The 11675-nt window shown below is 44.8% G+C and overlaps 1 pseudogene; it reads left to right on the forward strand.

The window, feature by feature from the left end:
• The first annotated feature begins 1128 nt into the window (after window positions 1-1128).
• On the forward strand, window positions 1129-2413 carry LOC102504200 (annotated as a pseudogene).
• Window positions 2414-11675: the final 9262 nt, after the last annotated feature.

Here is an 11675-nt window from a genome sequence, read left to right on the forward strand (position 1 = left end):
ATTTTCTCAACATCTACAGTCGGAGTGCTGTGTGGTTCAGTCCTGGATCCTCCATCAGCCTTTATTTACACTTTCTCCCAGGTCATCTCAATGATCCCAAGAGAGTCAAATATCATTTGGTTGCCACTGACGGCCAAATTCATATCTCCAAGTCCTACCTCTCCACTGATTTCCAAACTCATTTATCCAACTGTCTAAGCATCTCAAACTTAACAAATCCAGTTAAACATGAAACTTCTAAAATATTATAGTTTTTGTTTAGCCCATGGCCACCCAGCTGGGGGCTACATTCCAACTTCTTTTGGGTTCTTTGGGACTTACCCTAGGTGCTTCTGGATCCTGGGAGGGGTGTGGGTCGAAGGGAAAATATTTCTCCTTCAATGAGAACATCTCTGCCTTTATTCTGATTTACATAATCAGCTTCCACTTAAGACTTAGGAGAAAAGAATTCCTCATCTCAGAAGCTATCTGCAGCAACCAAGATGTCCTTCAGCAGGTGAATGGACTGATAACCTGCAGTACACACAGACAATGGAATATTACTCAGCACTAAAGAAACTAGCTATTAGGCCATGAAAAATCATAGAGGAAACTTAAATGCATATTAAGTGAAAGAAGCCAACTTGAATAAGCTACCTACTGTATGATTACAACTCTGACATTATGGAAAAGGCAAAACTATAGAGGCAATAGAGAGATCCCTGGTTTCCAGCAGCTGAGGGTGGAGGAGACGGGTGAAGCACAGAGGATGTTTAGGTCAATGAAAATACTCTGTATAATCTAGTGATGGATACATGTCATTACACAGGTGTCCAAACCTATGGGATGCACAACACCAAGAGTGAACCCTAATGTAAACTACATGCTTTGAGTGGTTATGAGTGGTTATGATGTGTCTTCAACTGCTCTAAAAAACAGAACTTCCCAACACATGACTTAACTATAAGCTGCTCCATACGCTATTGGTCAAACCTACCAGCCTAGACTCTTCCTTGTCTTAAAAACCCTGCAGAAGACTCCAGTTCCCACCCTTTTAGCGCCATCTGCTGGCAGTGCCACCTCCCCTCCTCCCACTGTTGCCCCGAGTCACACCTGGGCAGCTCCCTGTGCTAGTTGCGGGTATTTGGTGTTTGTACATACAACATGGCAGACACTGGCAACAAAGAACGGTCTCAACTTGATCAAGGTCTGGATGATGCTAGAGAAGTAGAGGAGGGAGAAACTGGTGAAGAAACAAAAATCAAAGTGCTGACTGTTCAGATGATGCTAAATTCTCAGACGCCCACAGCCGTTCAAGAAAGACTTGATGGCCTGGCAGAAACACCAGCAGGATCCATCGAAAGCTTGCCTAGGATAGTTAAAACACGAGTGAATGCTCTCAAAAACCTCCACGTTAAATGTGCACAGACAGAAGCCAAATTCCGTGAGGAAGTTCATGATCTTGAAAGAAAGGATGCTGGTCTCTATCAGTCTCTATTTGATGAGCGATTTGAGATTATTAATGCAATTTATGGACCTATGGAAGAACGTGAATGGAAACCAGATGAGGAAAATGAAATTTCAGAGGAGCTGAAAGAAAAGGCCAAGATTGAAGATGAGAAAAAAGATGACGAAAAAGATGACCCCAAGGGAATTCCTGAATTTTTAGTTGACTGTTTTTAAGAATGTTGACTTGCTCAATGATCTGGTTCAGGAACTCAATGAATCTATTCTGAAGCACTTGAAAGATACTAAAGTGAGGTTCTCAGATGCCAGCCAGCCTGCGAGTTTTGTCTTAGAATTTCACTTTGAACCCAATGACTATTTCACAAATGAAGTGTTGACAAAGATATATAGGATGAGGTTGAACCAGATAATTCTGATCCCTTTTCTTTGGATGGACCAGAAATTATGGGTTGTACAGGGTGCCAGATAGATTGGAAAAAAGGGAAGAATGTCACTCTAAAAACCATTGAGAAGTAGAAATACAAGGGACATGGGACACTTTGCACTGTGACCAAAACAGTTTCTAAAGACTCTAATTTTTCTGCACTCCCCCCCAGAAGTTCCTGAGAGTGGAGATCTGGATGCTGCTGCTGAAGCTGTCCTTGCTGCGGACTTTGAAATTGGTCACTTTTTATGCAAGCATATAACCCCAAGGTCAGTGTTACACTTTTACTGGAGAAGCTACTGAAGATGATGATGATGATGATGATGATGATGGTGATGCTGAAGGTGAAGAAGCCGATGAAGAGGGGAAAGAAGGAGATGAGGAAAATGGCCCAGATTATGACCCAAAGAAGGATCGAAACGCAGCAGAGTACAAGCAGCAGTGAAGCAAGATGTGCATGGACTGGAAGATAACCTGCCCTGGTCTGCCTTCTGCTTCCCTGGACAGGATGAATTTACATCACTTGACAAGCCTACTTCAAGCTTTTTGTTGTTTGCTTCTTTTTGTTTTTGCAGCCTAAAATTAAAATGTCAAAAAAAAAAAAAAAAAAAAAAGAATTCAATCCCAGTCCACTCTGGTTCCAAATTCACTGCCACCATCATTCTGGATCTGAGCATCTCAGGGTACCAGCAGCACTTCTCCCAACAGCCACGTGGTAAGCTTTTCCCACATAAGGCAGCTGTCTTAGGAAACTCACAAGCTGGGCTGTAATTTGAGAGATTCCCACTAGAGATTAATGGCCTCCTGTCTTGAAGCATGGGGGGTTATTGTGGGCCCAAGGCTGGGGTATGAGGTTGGGGAGGAGGTTGAATCTGGTAGTAAGTCTGGCAGTCAGGCGGTGGCCTTCCCTTGGCTAAGATCCAAGGAGGACCCCCTTATTTGATAGACCATGAGCTGGCTGCTTCTATTCTAAACCAGTGTTTTGTTTATTTGACTCAAGGTTGTAACACTTAGTACAAGACAAAGGAATTTGTAAGCCAAGGCAAAACGTGAATGTTTGGTGGAGAAGATACTGTTTTTTGTCTTTAGGAACCTCCTGGTTGAAGCAGCTACAGGGTCTGCATACTGAGATCTGTGCCAGGCTACACCAGAGACACACCAAAAGAATCCATTGTCCCTATCCTAGAGTGGCTCACGTCTTCAGCAGGGACAAAGACATTGTTCAAGATATGGGTTCAAATCCCATGAGTAAATTTGGTCAAATGAGGCTAGTTCCCCTGGATAAGTAATATCAAAACTGCTTTTGGTAGATGTGAATCAGTGGCCTCTTGGGTGACCGACCACTTTTGTCTTCAATTAATAAAAAAGCAGAAAACTTTGGTTCTGAGCTGCCAAAAACATCTGCTGGACAAAGATGCTCTAAAGATGAGAATTTCATAAACTCTAGGGCCCTACATCAGTTATTCAAAGTATTAATGACTTCATTAAAAGGAGTCTGTTTGGAGACTTCTGATGTTGGTAACTTGGTTCACATGCCAAATAGTAATCTTTCACGCAGCATTATTCACAATAGCTAAAACATGGAAGTAACTTGAGTGTCCATCAATGGATGAGGGGACAAGCTAGCTATGACATGTCCATCCAATGAAATATGATTCAGCCTAAAAAGGAAGGACATTCTGACAGATGATACAACATGGGTGAATCTTGAGGTTAAAATGCTAAACAAAATAAGCCAATCACAAAAAGACAAATACCATATGACTCCACTTACAATATTTAGAGTAGTCAAAATCATAGAAGGAGAAAGTAGAATGCTTGCCAGTAGAAGCCGGCAGGGACGGGAGTGGGAAGTTATTGTTCAGTTTTACAAAATGACAAGAGTTAGAGAGATGGACGGTGGTGACGGTTGTAAACTTTGTGAATATATGTTATATCCCTGAACTGCACATTTAAAAATGGTTAAAATGAAACACGTTGCTCTAGGTACTTCACCACAAATGAAATTGGGAGAACGAGTACCCGAGATGGTTGATACCCCCGGACTCCTGCTAAGAAGGCTTCCTCCCTCATCCACTGGGTTCTCGATGTGCTTTTTAACAAGTGGCTTCACTTCCACGCCAAACTTCGTGCTTCCTGTCGACTTCCTGTAACACGTATTAACTTTCACTTCTGGTTTGCTTTGGCTGCTCTGTTTTGGATGTCACTTTCTTTTGAAGTCAACATTAACAACTCGGGTAGGGAGCCTGTATCTTTTTGTCTCAGTAAAAGCAAAAGCAATCAAACACCCTTGCGCTTTTCTCCTTTAATTCCAGTAGACGTCCAACACGAGCTATGTCGGGCTCTGTTGGTTTTTGGATTACTTAACTCCTTCTTTTACTTAAAAATAAAAGGGGAGAATTTTATTAGAAACTGTGCAGAGCCACAGGCCCCAAAGGACTGGGTCAAAACCTAGCCAGTGCGGACAGACAGCTCCACAGGGACAGAAGCAATTTGTAGCTCCTTTGGGGGCTGAGCAGAGAACGGCTATAGACTGCATTTCCTTTTTCCTCTTCTTTTCTTCCACTCAACTCTTCTGTTTTTCTGTTGTTTCCAGTCCACACTGAAGTCATCTTCATCCTGCCACGTGACAACATTCAGATCAGCAGCTCCAAGTAGACAGTGAGCCAGGGTGAGGTTCTCGTACTGTCCTAAAATGATTGCTGTTTCTTAGTAATTGAAAGGAAAGCTAATATGTGGGGTTTTTTGTTTTTTTTTTAGATTTTTTTAAAGACAGCTTTTTTGGACTATAAGTAACATGAAATAAAGTGTACAATCTGATAAGTTTTGACCTATAGACCCAAGAAACCATTAACACAATCAAGAAACTGAACACATTCATCACCCCCAGGTTTTCTCATGCATCTTAGTTAATTCCCCCTCTTGCCCTCCTCATCTGTGGTCTACAGGCACCTGCTCTCTGCCACTACAGATTAGTTTGTGTTTTCCAAAAATGTATGAAATCTCATGGAATCAGCGTGTGTACTCTCAACTGTTTTCTTTCAGCCAGTATAATTATTCTGAGATTGGTTAATTTTGTTGCATGTCTCATTGCTGAATAGTGCTCCATTGTATGGCTATACCACAATTTGTTTATTCATCACCAAGCGGTGGACATTTGGGCTGTTTCCAGTTCTTGGCTGACAAGCAAAGGTGCTATGAACATTTATGTACAAATCTTTGATGGGATATAGGCTTTTATTTCCTGTGGGTAAATACTGAGAAGTGGAATGGCTGAACTGTATGGTAGGTATATGGTAAACTTTTTAAGAAGCTGCTAAACTATTTTCCAAAGTGGTGTACTATTTTGCACCGCCAGCAGCATTGTATAAGAACTAACATGTGATTTTTAAACATAAACTTTTCCAACGTTATTTCCTAACAGCAAGGGCTTTTTCCTAGGGGATCTAGGTGCTGTTCATTTTCATTTTTCTCACTCCCTTCTCACTACCTGTTCATCTTATTGTTTCCCCCTATTTATACATTCATGCTAAATATACACTTTTATCTGTATGATGACCTTCATACATTAAAAAAATTAAATGGCCTGTCCCTTCTCTCTTCCTGTCTCTCTCAGCTCTCAGCCACCTGGCTAACGGGCTTCAGTGGAAGGGACCCCTCCCTCCATCCCCCCGGTGTCCTGCCCGGTGAGTCTTTAAGGACTTCTGCAGTTCAGCTCTGGGGTCAGACAGGAGAGGCTGTGTCGGGTTCAGTGCTTCTTTGCTCATTGCGTTGGTGGCCTTAGGAAGATTCCCACACCGCTGATTCCCTGTTAAACTGGTGAGGTTGTTGCTATTCATGCTGAGGCTTGAACACAGAGCTCAGTTAATAGTGGGGATGGTGGGGATCTCCTCCTCCCGCTGCCCGCCGGGAGGGCAGATGGGAAAGAGGACCAAAAAGAGCTCCGGGTGATGGTGGAATGGAAAGTGGTACAATTCTTCCCTGACCAATTTGGCAACATGCAGAAAAGTTGAAGAAACTGAATACAATGCCCCAGCAATTCCTCCTAGAGGAATTCACAGAAATACACAGGAGGCGAGTATAAGAATCTTTGGTACCTCATTGCTTGTCGTGAGGAAAACTCAGGGCAGCCTGAATACTTCATAAGAGAACCGGTAAATATACTGTGGTCCTCATACAATCGGCAGAATACAGAAGAGAATGACTGAGTTGGAGCCACAAAGACAAACTTGAACAGCATAATATTGAGGGAGAAAAGCGGGATAGCAAAAGAAAATATCCAGCATCATAACATCTGTATAAAGTTTAAAAAAAGTAAAATAATAGTTTGTATTGCCTTGATACATGTATATGTAGAGAAGTATAAAAATAAGTTTGGGAGTAATAAATACAAATTCAGAATAATGGTTACCTTATTCTTTGTGTGTGCAGAAAGGGAGATATACAGGGGACCTCAAAAGTATCTATTTTATTTTTTTAAAGGTCTAAAGTAAATATGGGGCAAAATGTTAAGATTTGATGAAGCTGGTGTGCAGGTACCTGGGTATTTTTATATATTTTCTATACACTTATTATGTTGGTGATATTTTGTAATGAAAAGTTAAAGGTCCTAATCAACCCACAGGATTCACAGAAATCAATTCCTTATAATCTGTAAGATTCTCCATCATATCTATTAAAAATAATTGATGTGTTTTATTTCACAGATGGCCCACAAGAGGGAGACCTAGAACAATTCAGTCACCAGATGTATAGATGTCTGTAAGGAGGCAAGGCATCTTGGGGGGCTTTGCCCAAACCCCGCTGAAACTAGGGACCACTGAGGCTCCTGTCTGGCCTCTGTCTAAGGCAGAGCATTTTTGACACGTTCAGAAATCTCCAGGGCAACCACTCATGGTAAAGAAGACACGTCTCAGGATGCAGTGAGAAACTGAACAGGGTTTAAAAAATGCCATTTCACGAGATGTTTGCAGAGCAAAGGGCACGTGGTGACAAGAGGAAAGAGGATTAACAGAGCGCAGGCAAACGTGTCTACTGGAGCCTGCGGCCAGGCGCTTGGGGTCTGCCCCCTGGGACAGCACAGAAAACCAGACACTTCCGCCGCTGATCCAGGGAACACGGAGAAATACTGGTCTAGCCATTCCTACCACGGCAGCTAGAAACAATATAGTCAGCGATGAGCACTGCCGTCTACAGCTGTAATTTGCCTTTACTATTAGGAGGACCCTCTCAAAGGTTTAAAGTGTGTATGGAGATTTGCAAGCTTTTCCAGTCATGCTGCCTCTTATTTTATTCCTTTTTCATCAGGTGCCAAACGGTTTTAGTAAAAATTGTGAAGGATACATTAATTGAGTATAGTCTCTTCATTGGAGTCTTCGTGAACCAGGAAGAAACTGCCATCACTTTGGGCCATTACTATTTAGAGCCTCCTCCCCTCTGGGAAGGCAGGGAGCCCCTACCTCGGCAGCAATCTTATCTCCAGTAGCAACCCTTGTGCGTGGAACTCAAAAAACGTTTGTGAAATGAATGCTATAGCCAGGTGTCCATCGACCAATGAGTGGATAAGCAAAATGCAGTGTATACACGAATGGAATGCTTTTCAGCTTCCACAAGGAAGGTGTCCTTGTTACAAGCTACAACGTGGATGAATCCTGAGGATATGTGACATGAAATAAGGCCATCATAAAGACACAAATACTATGTTTCCACCTATATGAGGTCCTAGAGTCACCAAATTCATAGAGACAAAGTAGAATGGAGGTCATCAGGGGCTGGTGGTGGGAGGAGGAACAGGGAGTTCGTGTTTAATGGGGTCAGAATTTCAGTTTTAGGGAGATGAAAACGTTCTGGAGGTGACGGTGGTGATGGTCGCACAACGTGCTGAACACTGCTGAACTATGCACTTAAAAATGGTTAAAACGGGAAATTTCATGTTATGTATGTTTACCACAACTTTAAAAATAAGGAAAGAAATTCATGCAATAGAACACTGGAGAGAGTAAACTTCCCTCTGTGCAGGCTGGAAAGGCTCTGGATGGTTCTAAGTTAGGTAAGTGGGCCCCCCCACTGGCTGCACGGTGGGCGTGTAGGGATTGGGGACAGTCCGGTGCTCGCTGACCCCACACTCAGGAGGCTGAGTCTGGTTCCGGGTCCAGCACATGGGTCTTGCTCCCCCCAAACATGGCCCCCAGGGGTCATGTTTCAGTTGAATGCCAAGAGAAGCTGGGACCAACAGAAGCCAAGGGAGAGACGTGAGAAACCACCCCACCTGGTGAGTTGTATCACAGGTAAGTGGGATCACGGAAACCACCAAGCAGCGCCGGGGTAGTGAGGGAAGACCTGAAAGGTCTTTGTGCCGAAAATACACTTTGTTGTGTCCTTCCCCCCCACCACACCCACCAGGGCAAGGTTCCTGGGTGCACAGGATCACTGGTCACAGCCGACGAAGAATGGGGAAAAGGCAGGAGACAACAAAAAGAGCACCTGCAGGAAGAGTGAAACCCTAGCACATCTTCAATTTCAGAGACAGAAGGTGGATTCTGCAACCCACGCATCTGGGACGTGGAAGTCGCTCCAGGCAAGGTCCTGGGTTCTAGGACCCAGAACAAAGGGCATCCTTGGAGGGAAATTTGTCACCTGGAGAATTATGGTCCTCCAGAATTCTCAGAAAAAGGCTGCCACTAACCCAATTCATGAGTAAAGGGTTTTCACTACACAATCAAGTAACAACTACGACCAGATCTTGGCTTTAACCCACGTGTCAGGCTGTTGCTCTATGAGGTAACAGAAAATATACATGTTTATTGGTCTCTGCCAGGGTTCCTGGCACAGAGCTCTGAAATCATCTGGAATTCCCTGGCTGATAGTAGTGATCAGACGCTCAGAATATCCGGCCCCTGTACCTGCCTTGCCCCCTACCCATTCTCCTGAGAGGGGAGGGGGGATGGGCATGGAGTTAACCATCTATCATGCCTCAGTGATGAAGCCTCCATAAAAATCTCCAAAAAACGGGTTCATTCTCTCCCTCTCCCTCCCTCCCCCTCCCCTTCTCTCTCTCTCTCCCTCCCTCTATGATTGATTAGCAATGCCTACTGCAGGCACAGAGAGGCGGTGGGGGGTCTGCATGCTACACATTTGCCACCTTTGTTCTACTTTACCCTTGATAACCCCCAACCCATTCTCCCTCCTGCCCTGGAAGCTTCTCCCTCTAGAGCAGAGCTGCTCAGAGGTACCTGCTCATGTGGGTGTGGCATCTCTCTGCCACCTTCCTGACACCGACCTCTGGGTGCTGCAGCTCAGAAATGTACAGCCTCCATTCAAGGGGCAAAGTACGTGAGAACCTCTAGCGTAGAGTCAGATTCTCTTTGTTTTAATAGCTCTTTAACGACACAAATATAAAGTGCTCCACCTTTATGGAAGTTTGAACTCTTACACCTTCTCAACAATTTTACAAACTAAATCCCCAAACACCATAAAGCCACACTAATTTAATGCAGGGGATGATGCTAGTTGGCTGAAAGCAAACCTCTTATGTTTGTTTTAATAGCAGGAAAAAAAGAAGGCAGCCTTAGATCTGGTTTAATATTTGATCTGCTTTAGTATTTCTGGCTCTAATCCTAATGTGGAGAAGGTCTTTTTGTATCAGTATATTGTGCAAATGTCATTATTAACTTAAAGGCTTTGGGAGCTGGTTCAGAATGGTCATACCTTGTATTTAACCAAGTTCTGCCAGGCAGCGATCTGAAACACCAACTTTTTAAAATCTTTTTTTTATTGTATTATTTATTTTATTCTGATGGGGGTTGGGGGAGGTAATTATGTTTATTTTGGGGGTAGGTGGTGGGGATTGAACCCAGGACCTCATGCATGCTAAGCAGGCACTCTACCACTGAGCTCTACCCTCCCCACTGAAACGCCAATTTAAATGGGATGTTATTAGAAACTATAAAGCTGTTGCTCAGTAACAATAGGGTTAGCATGAGGTGATACTGAACTGTATGTTCAAGAGATATCCAGTTTAAGATTGGTGGAACCAGGTAGGAATTAATCACTAAAACTGGTTATTAATGGCCATGGAAAGGAAAAGAAAAAACAGTTCAGGTGTCAGCACAGGCTGTTGAAAGAAATCAGTGAATGCCGAAATGAAGTATTCATGCAGTTTCCAGAATGATCTGACCATAACTCATGTTTCTCATTGTCGCAACCACTTTTTCTTCTCGTTAAAGTATCCAAACTGCGCGGAACCCCCGGCTTGCTCAGACACACTGGGCTTCACACTGGGGGTGCCTTTACATGTCAGGACCCCGCTGATCTTTTCTCAGGAGCCCGGTCCCTCAGCCACACGCACCCAAGTCTCAATGGATTCAAAACTCAGGAAAATGATACCTTAAGTATGAAAATGGCTTTCACCTGCAAATCATCACTGCCAAAGAAGAGCGTTAGCATATGAACTATAACACAATTTAACAGGACGGCAATATGATTTACCCCAAGTCCTGCGTGTCAGGGACATAACACAGGCTCATGATCAAATCTGATCCAACGTCCCCCCATGGAGGACAGCACCCCAGGGCCCTCCTTGGGGTGTGCTAAAGACTGTGCCCCCCTCAAATCCATATGTTGAAACTACATCTGGCAATATTAAGTTAGATGTCTCTTGCATGTAGATTTCAACATTGCCTGGTAGTAACTTTATCCCAGTTGTGATGATATTTGGGGGGGGGTTGGCTTTGGGAGGTGATTAGGTCATGAGGACGCCCTTGTAAAGAGACCCCAGAGAGCCCCCCTTACCCTCAGCCATGTGAGGACACCACAAGAAGACAGCTGTCTGTGAACCAGGAAGTGGGCTCTCACCAGACCCCAAATCTGCCAGCACCCTGATCCGATGAGAAATAAATGTCTGTCACTCCTCCTTGAGTGGCCCTGGCTGAGCTGGCTCAGGCCTCCCGGTCACCACTCCCTTGCCCAGACCTGTGGGACAGGGAACAATTAACCTGCTGATGGAGGTGGGGATGCTTCGTGAGGCAAAGGGACAGCTTGAACAGTGTAGAGCCCCCACCTCAGTCTCCCTGCACAGGTAAGGCCAGCTGCATCTTCCCAGGTCCCGTGGAAAAGGACTGTCTGTCCCACAAGACAGGGTCCCCTTCCCAGTGGCTCAGGGCCTACAAGAAGCTCTCAGCTCCAGGACACTAAGTTCACTGCCCCTCCACTAGTTAACAGTATTTCAAGGTCTGCTGTGTACAAACCACCCAACTCTCAGTGGTTTAGAACCACAGCCACTCAATTAGCTTGTTTGATTCTGTGACTCAGTTAGCTTGACGAGACTCTGTTGGGCTGCTCAGTTCCCCGTGCTCTCCATCAAGGCTGAGGCCACCTCAGGGCTGGCCTGCACTGGAGCCTCCAGATGTTGGTGGCTCAGCTGGGAGCCGGGCTGAGCGGGGGCTCTGGGTGGCTCTTCCCCAGCCTCTCCACGTGGGTTTGCTAACGGACTTCTTCCATGATGGCCTGGAGCTCCCTGGAGCACAAAAGAGCGGCCCCAGGTCTTCCCAAGGCCTAGAGCTGGAATAGTACATCACTCCTCGGTCTCAGGACCGGCCCAGGTGTGCAGTGGGCAGGACTACACAGGGCATGGAAGATGGGAGGGGCCGTGTTCACCGGAGGAAACTGAGGCATGGAGAGAGGGGGTCACTCAGGCTCAGAGCTGGAAAGAGCTGGTATCTTGCCAAGATTCAACACCAAAACTCAAGTCAGCCTAACTACAAACCACTTTCTCAAATACTGCTTGGTAATCCAGGACACAGTAAGA

This window comes from Camelus ferus, chromosome 7 (genome assembly GCF_009834535.1).
Source record: "Camelus ferus isolate YT-003-E chromosome 7, BCGSAC_Cfer_1.0, whole genome shotgun sequence".
In the NCBI taxonomy this organism is placed as follows: Eukaryota; Metazoa; Chordata; class Mammalia; order Artiodactyla; family Camelidae; genus Camelus; species Camelus ferus.